Source organism: Oryctolagus cuniculus, chromosome Y (assembly GCF_051225735.1).
Source record: "Oryctolagus cuniculus isolate XC-2025 breed Fujian yellow rabbit chromosome Y, ASM5122573v1, whole genome shotgun sequence".
NCBI classification, from domain to species: domain Eukaryota; kingdom Metazoa; phylum Chordata; class Mammalia; order Lagomorpha; family Leporidae; genus Oryctolagus; species Oryctolagus cuniculus.
In genome coordinates, this window is record NC_142889.1 from 19,725,735 (window position 1) to 19,734,989 (window position 9,255).

At 36.7% G+C, this 9,255-nt stretch overlaps 1 pseudogene; it reads right to left on the bottom strand.

The window, feature by feature from the left end:
• Nucleotides 1-2,357: 2,357 nt before the first annotated feature.
• Nucleotides 2,358-3,265, bottom strand: LOC149119331 (putative vomeronasal receptor-like protein 4; annotated as a pseudogene).
• Between the last annotated feature and the right edge of the window lie 5,990 nt (nt 3,266-9,255).

The following is a 9,255-nucleotide window of genomic DNA, read 5'->3' on the forward strand; positions in this document are numbered from 1 at the left end:
AAAAAATATGCTTTCAAATATATCAAGAGAGAAAAATCAACACAGAAATCAGCCATTTTCACTGATTCATTAAAATCTATCTGTATATAAATAACAATGAATGCACTACATGCATATAAATAATGTTAAGTAATTTATTTTAAAGTTTGACTAATTAAGCATACAAAAAAATGGACAACATTATAACAAGGAAGCAAATGATAAAGTTCCTTTTCGGAATTCAGATATAAGTGTTTAAATAAAAAGATATATATATTATAAAAATCTGTCATTTTTTCTCTCACAACAGAAATCCAGCATATCATAATTTCTTGGCACTCTAATGACAGTAGTAACCATCAAGTAAAATGTAGCAAGCAATTTGTACCTACATGTACATTTCATTAAGATTATTTAAGCTAGGGCCGGCGCCGTGTCTCACTTGGTTAATCCTCCACCTGCAGTGCTGACATCCCATATGGGTGCCAGGTTCTAGTCCCAGTTGCTCCTCTTCCAGGCCAGCTCTCTGCTGTGGCCTGGAAGGGCAGTGGAGGATGGTCCAAGTGCTTGGGTCCCTGCACCCCACATGGGAGACCAGAAGGAAGCACCTGGCTCCTGGCTTTGGATCAGCATAGCTCCTGCCATTGCAGCCATTTGGGGGATTAACCAATGGAAGGAAGACCTTTCTCTCTGTCTCTGTCTCTCTCACTGTCTAACTCTATCTGTCAAATAAAAAAAAAGAAAAAGAAATATTAACTCACAATTTAAATAGACTATCCAGAAGGATTATTTTTGTAGAGTTGTGAAAGTGCCAATGAGGAAAAATGATGATTGAAGATAAAATCCTGAATTTGGACAATTAGTTCTTGCCAGTATTAGGTTAACGCTATAGCAAAACAGTAATTGAGAACATTGTAAGGAAATGTAATAACTCATAAAAATTGTCAAAATATTGTCAGTTTTCTGGTATTAAATTAAGCTTAAATTAAATTTTAATATTAAACTAATCATATTCTACCCATTATCATTAACTTACAGTAATCTGGGGAAGAGGAGTATGTTCCAAATAAAATGAAAAAGGGATTTCTCATGAAACATGATTGTCTACTACAGAAAATCTATGTGAAACATTATCTTGTATACTGTAAATAATTGTGCTTTTGGGGAAACTGTTATATGTCCAACAACTTATAGTGCAGAAAGTTAAAATAATCAAATGCTGTAAGATTCACCAAAATGTCTAATAAAGTTGGAAGAAATATTTGAGAACCCCCCAAACTAGGAAAGCAAACCAAATAAATTTTCCATGGAAGGAACAAAACTAAGAAACAGATTCTTTATTCATAAAGGACTTATGAAGATGAGAAATCTTTTTGGGTGTTCAGATTGGAGGGGCAAAAACAATAAAAGAAAACTAACTGCAAACATTCCAAGGTGATATCTCACTATATGAGAAATAATCTTAATTACTTTTTCACACAGAAATAACCTACCAAAATAAAATTTCACATTACATAAGCTTTAGACAGGGGGATTATCTTTAAAACATGTAATTCAATACAATGCAGATGGGAGAATCACAAAATACATGAAAATAACAAGGAACCAAATGAATAAAAAGGCATATTTGGGAAACAGCAAGTAAATTGAGTCTACTTTATATAAAATGTATGTCAAACATTAGACTGAGCCAAAGAAAAAACTACTGAGCATAGTTAGTAGAAGTAAAATAAAAAGAGAAAATCAATAGAAGTTAAAAATATAAACCTACATATACGAAGGTTAGAATGAAAAGGAATTAAATAATCTAATTGTGTGGATTATACAAAAGAAATTAAAGAAACTAGTCTAAGAATTACTTAGTGTTCAGGTATCCAAAATTGACAAGAAGACACAAATCAGTGAATTCAGAAAAGTGGTAACATCAAAGAAAAGACTTAAATGAGAAAAGGATGATAATCTGCGAAGACATGAGAAAAATCTCCATAGTTTATATGTGTGAAAGCAGAAATAACTATTAACAGATCATTGAGAAATTGTCAGTAAAACTAGAATTGGATGCTTAGTTAATATGCTTTCAACAAACAGTAATATGCAGATTACCTTCTGAAGTAAGATCTAAGGATTAGGTAGCAAAAGCTGCTTCATAGATGCCAAGTCTAAAGGAAAAAAAAATCCTACATTAAGTTTGGAAAGTTTAAGAAGTAATTTCAATACATGGAGACCATTGAACTAAGGGAGGCATTGTCAAAGTAAAAAAAAAAAAAGGTTACAAGTAAAAAGACAAGTAAAATTCTACACATTTAAATTAAAATTAAAATTCCCTAATTTTTTGAATATTTAACAGAGTTAGAATTCAGTTTTTCAGATTTGTTTCATCAACTTGTTAAAATTGTCATATCAATCACATTTTTCAGAGTACCAATTATTCTTTTATCAGAACTAAAAAATATCAAAGGACTGGCCATGGCATACACATTTCCCACAAGTCTCTGGACATCCAGGACAACTGGATCATATTTCCACAATACAGTTGAGAAAGATGACATTGTGATATCCACAGAGTACATAATCACAAAGAAACTCACAGGAGCAGGACAGTATGAGTGGCCCTTTTTGCTGGGGAGGTTCTTGGGGTAATGCTTATGCTGTGAAGGTACTCATACCTCCTCTGATGATTAGATAAGAAAATCATCATGTATGCACTGGAGAGTAGCATGATACCTACAAAGAAGATGTTCTGGGACAATGCAAGTGTGAAAAATATTTCCATGATGATAGAATTCATTGAGGAAAGTGAGCAGTACTTATTGACATTGAGTAGTTTGGTCATGTTGGAATGAGCTACAGTGTAGATGATCATGTTACTATTGAAAGAAAGGTTGAGGGACCAAAAACAGAAGAAAGCCTGAGTAATATAATTTGTGAGTCCATGTTTAAATCTTGACATGTAGAAGGTGCTGGGGCTGATGGTGATGACTTGGATGATGCTCAAGAGGGACGTAGTACTGATGGAGAGACCCCTCATCACCCTGATCATATAGAGCAAAACCTTACATTTTAAGTCATTTAGAAAATTCAGTGACTCGAACATATCTGCAGATAAAATTTCCAGTGTTGTGAGTAGCATCATTATATGGACAAATGCCAAGTGACACGTGGTCACATCAGTGGGCTTAGGTCTATGATCTCGGTGGATTGTCAAGATGTGGAAGAGAAAGAGGAAGCTGTTGGCTAAGATTCCAATGGCAGCTTGAAAAACATACATATTTTTTAATGATAGCATAAGTGGAAACTTTTTTTCATATGAACAGCATTACAGGAAACATTTTAGATACATACCTGTAAAACAAAAACAGATCTTATGTCAGCAGTGTTCTTTCTTCTGTCATAAAAGTTATCACAAATATGATTTTTATTTTACCCACTTATTTTTAAGGAACCCCAAATATTTTGTACGGATTTTTGGTAGTAAGATTTCTGCATTCTCTGTAACAAATGAAATTTTTCACTACATCCATATTCTGAACCCTTTAAAGATTCCTATATTTGTGAATTTCAAACATTTTTGCAGCAAGATAAACTTAATTGCATTTTTCTGTAAATGTTTTTAAATACTCTACACACATATGTCTGGTGTGAAATGGCTCAATCTCATAAATGAATGGAAGAAGTAGAAAAATTCCTCTACAACCACATGGCATGCATGAATTAATGAGAGGCACATAGCAGAGTTGGTAAAGTCATTGTTGAATTTGCTTCGAAGGCTTAATCAACTAGAGCAAAAGAACTATGTATCATAAATGAATAATTGTTCCATAAACGTGTATCTGGCTGGTGCCGTGGCTCACTAGGCTAATCCTCTGCCTTGCGGCACTGGCACACCGGGTTCTAGTCCCGGTCAGGGTGCTGGATTCTGTCCTGGTTGCCCCTCTTCCAGGCCAGCTCTCTGCTATGGCCAGGGAGTGCAGTGGAGGATGGCCCAAGTGCTTGGGCCCTGCACCCCATGGGAGATCAGGAGAAGCACCTGGCTCCTGCCTTCGGATCAGCGCAGTGCACTGGCCACATCGCGCCTGCCACGGCGGCCATTGGAGGGTGAAGCAACAGCAAAAGGAAGACCTTTCTCTCTGTCTCTCTCTCTTACTGTCCACTCTGCCTGTCAAAAACAAAAACAAACAAATAAACAAACAAAAAAATGTGTATCTGTACCCATGGAAACAGAAAAAGTACCAGGACCATATTGACTAGAAGATTAACCATCTCCACATTTCAAGGATCATAATCAATTCAATTATATATTTAAGCAGTGTATGATATTGGTCCCAGTACTTCTTCCATTCATTTATGAGATTGAGCCATTTCGCACCAGACATATGTGTGTAGAGTATTTAAAAGTATTTATTTTGGTATATATATATATATATATACATATATATATATATATATATATGAAATTATAGTGTCCTCATACGTTATGAGATGTTTGGTGAAAGAGATAACATAATTACATGAAAGCAAGTAGATAAGGATTTCAATATTTTCTTCTCCTGCCACAGTGATATTTGGCTGATTATCCCTGCCTCATTTCTCTCATTTGGTAAATGCCCACCATGCACTGAAACAGACTTGCTCTATCAGATACTCAATTGTTATATGTTTCTAATGAGGCTCTTGTTAACAACATACAGTCTGGGTGAGAAAAAAAAAAAAAACATGGCTCTTGTGGATGAGCAATAATATATGAAATATAATCATTAAGATGATTTCTTTTTTTTAACTTTTATTAATGAATATAAATTTGCAAAGTACGGCTTATGGATTACAATGGCTTCCCCCCCATAACGTCCCTCCCACCCGCAACCCTCCCCTTTCCCATTCCCTCTCCCCTTCCATTCACATGAGGATTCATTTTCAATTCTCTTTATATACAGAAGATCAGTTTAGCATACATTAAGTAAAAATTTCAAGAGTTTGCTCCCACACAGAAACATAAAGTGAAAAATAATAGATGATTTTTTAAATGATGATGAAATCAGATCAGACCTATTGTCATGTTTAATCCCAGTGAGAGTCAAGTTGGGAATTGATAATTTCTTCTTTTTTTTTTTTTTTAACAGAAGATCAGTTTAGTATACATTAAGATTTCAACAGTTTGCACCACCATAGAAACACAAAGTGAGATATACTGTTTGAGTACTCATTATAGCAGTAAGCCTCAATGTACAGCACATTAAGGACAGAGATCCTACATGAGGAGTAAGTGCACAGTGACTCCTGTTGTTGACTTTACAAATTGACACTCCTGTTTATGGCATCAGTAATCTCCCTATGCTCCAGTCATGAGTTTCCAAGGCTATGGAAGCCCTCTGAGTTCTCCGGCTCTTATCTTGTTTAGACAAGGTCATAGTCAAAGTGGAGGTTCTCTCCTCCCTTCAGAGAAAGGTACCTCCTTCTTTGACGACCTCTTCTTTCCACTGGGATCTCTTTCATCTAGGTGTTTTTTTTTTTTTTTTTTTTTTTTTTTTTTTTCGCCAGAGTGTCTTGGCTTTCCATGCCTGAAATACTCTCATGGGCTTTTCAGCCAGATCTGAATGCCTTTAGGGCTGATTCTGAGGCCAGAGTGCTGTTTAGGACATCTGCCATTCTATGAGTCTGCTGAGTATCTCACTTCCATGTTGGATCACTTTCCCCTTTATTTATTCCATCGGTTAGTGTTAGCAGGTACTAGACTTGTTTATGTGCTCCCTTTGACTCTTAGTCCTTTCATTATGATCAATTGTGAACTGAAATTGATCACTTGGACTAGTGAGATGGCATTGGTACATGCCACCTTGAAGGGATTAAATTGGAGTCCCCTGGTATGTTTCTAACTCTACCAATTGGGGCAAGTCAGCCCGAGCATGCCCCAAATTATACATCTCTTCCCTCTCTTATCCCCACTCTTATGTTTAACAGGGATCACATTTCAGTTAAATTTCTTTTTTTTTTTTCACAGGCAGAGTGGACAGTGAGAGAGACAGAGAGAGAAAGGTCTTCCTTTTGCCGTTGGTACACCCTCCAATGGCTGCCGCTGCAGCCGGTGCACCTTGCTGATCCGATGGCAGGAGCCAGGAGCCAGGTGCTTTTCCTGGTCTCCCATGGGGTACAGGGCCCAAGCACCTGGGCCATCCTCCACTGCACTCCCTGGCCATAGCAGAAAGCTGGCCTGGAAGAGGGGCAACCGGGACAGAATCCAGCACCCCAACCGGGACTAGAACCCGGTGTGCCGGCGCCGCAAGGTGGAGGATTAGCCTATTGAGCCACAGCGCCGGCCACATTTCAGTTAAATTTCAACACTTAAGAATAACTGTGTATTGATAATATATACTAAGCTGATCTTCTGTATATTTAGATAATCGAAAATGAATCTTGATGTGAATGGAAGGGGAGAGGGAGTGGGAAAGGGGAGGGTTGTGGGTGGGAGAGATGGTATTGGGGGGAAGCCATTGTAATCCATAAGTCGTACTTTGAAAATTTATATTCATTAAATAAAAGTTAAAAAAAAGAATAACTGTGTATTAATTACAGAATTAAACCAGTCATATTAAGTAGAACAGACATAAAAAACTACTAAGAGGGATAATGTATTAAGTTGTTCATTAACAATCAGGGCTATGCTGATCAAGTCACCGTTTCTCATAGTGTCCATTTCACTTTTGAAAATGCACATTAATTCCTTGTATCTAACAACTGATAACTGTCTGCAACATATATGTGTACTCCAAAATATCATATTATTTGTTTGTATTTTAAAGCTAATTTTGTATCCTATTTTTATGTGAAAATCTGGCAGTTGCATCATGGAAGGATCACTGAAGGTGCAATAATATGTTGTCGACATGTAAGAAAGAGTCTGAAGATGGTCACTTACAGTTTGGTTAGGGTGTAGTCAAGGAGAACTGAGTCCTTTGTTAAACAAAGTAAATACTTAAACATATCAACATACAGCTCAGTTCTCACTGGAAGAACTGAAAATCTGAGATTACTGGGGCTGAGAGTGAAGCCTCTCAGCATTCTCAGAGACAGAAAGTGTGGGCAATGTTCACCTTCTTTATCCTGCCTTTCATCTTATATGTCAAAATATTCACTTCATCTTGGATCATGGTGAGGAAAACACAATTAAATGAACCTGGACTTTTTGGCCTTCTCCCCACTAACCCTGAGAGCTGCTCTGGCTGCTACACACTCACCCAGAGCTCCACCTCCTGGAAAGCTACCACCACTGTCCTCTTCTTCCAGGTGGCATCATGCTTACCTATGGGGACCTCATCAGTGACGATGAGATGTTCTATAACATTTGCAAGATGTGCCTGGAGGTGGAGGGGAAGATGGCCAGTGGGCAGAGGGTAACATTGATGATTCCTTCCTTTGCATGAATGCCTCTTCTGAAGGTCCCTAGGGCAAAGGTACTGAAAGCACAGTAATCACTGGTGTTGATGTTGTCATGAACCATCACCTGCAGGAAATCAGAGTCACAAAAGATTCCTTCAAGAAGCATATTAAAGATTACCTGGAATCAATCAAAGGCAAACTTGAAGAACAGAGACCAGAAAGTAAAACCTTGTATGATAGAGGGTGCACAACAAATCAAACATATCCTCGCTAATTTCAAAAACTATCAGTTCTATTTGGGTAAAAACATGAATCCACTTGGCATGGTTGCTCTGCTGGTACTACCGTGAGGATGAGATGACCCCATTTATGATTTTCTTTAAGAATGCTTTAGAAATGGAAAAATGTTAAAATTGACAACTGCTTTGGATCTATCACTTCTTATCAGAACTGGTTGCTGCTTGTATCCACACAACACCAGGATTTACAGGAAATGGGACTGATATTATCTCGAGACCTTCATTTATTTTGGCTGTGATTTACTTGGAATGAAGGCATTGTTTTTAAGGGAAAAATTTTCTTTTAGGTTGTCTAAAACTTATATGCATTTGAACTAAAAAATATAGATAAATAGACTAGGAACCAAAAGACTGATGATGAAATCTCTGGGCTTAGATTAGGCACGTACATAAAACAGAAGCAGTATGACAAAAAGATGCCATCTATATAAAATCGAGGGCTATTTGGTACACAAAGTATGTTTTAAAAATATTTACTCAAAAGGCAAAGATATGCACACACACACACACACACACACAGAGGTAGTGAGAGAGCCAGGCATCTCCCATTCACTGGTCACTCCCAGAGATGCCCAAGAAAACTGGCCACAAATAGGAGTGAGGAACTCAATTTCAGTCACTCATTTGTGTGCCAGGAACCCAGGTACAGGTATCTGCTGCTGCCTAGTTGCACCAGAAGCAAGAGGCAGAGGGGTCAGAAGCATATATACAGGACATGAACCAACACACTGATAAGGGATGCAGATGTCCAAGCATCAGCTTAACTCACTGTACCACAATGGTTTCCTCAAGAAACATGATTTTGATAAAGCCTCTTTTCTTATCTTTATGATAATATAAATTATTAAAGTATTGTTATATTATGAGTGGTAACTTTAGGGATATTTGACAAATGAATGTACAATGATGTTATAGTCCCTGTAGACTTAAGAATATAAGTATATATGATAGAATTTACTATTTTATTATGTTAACAATGCTGTCTTCACTACAAGTTTTACCATATTTATTATCAATTTGACCTATGACATTGACAATATTAAAATAATTGAGAATTTTTGATACACCAATCATGGGGAGTAGGTTAATTGCATTCATTGATAAAATGAGTCAGTTTGCATATTCGATTAGAAAAAAAAATCCTTTCCACCATGATTAGTTTCACAAAAATAGTTTTTTAAAAATGGACAAATTCTAGAAAAATAAACAGGATAAGCACCCAATAGCATTGAATGAATGCAATGTGTCATCTACTTAGAAACTTAATTTAATGTAGATATAGCACAGAGTTGATGAGGAATATGTAATCCTAAACATTGAATTCCTAGTCTCACTGAGAAAAATTATAAGTAACAAAAGTGTCGCCACAGAATTGGGAGACAAAAAATATAGCAGAACAAGGTAACAATTGGGGACACCCAAAAATAGTCCATGAAATTGCACTTTTTTAAAACCACCAGGATCAAGTAGACACCAGGAAAGGATAAACCTATGTTTTACAGAGGTAATAACATGTCACCCCAGTACATCACACTGTTATGGAATTCATAGCCATAGCAAACCCGCCATGTCAAATTTATAAAACAATGAAAAATGCTCTAAGTTC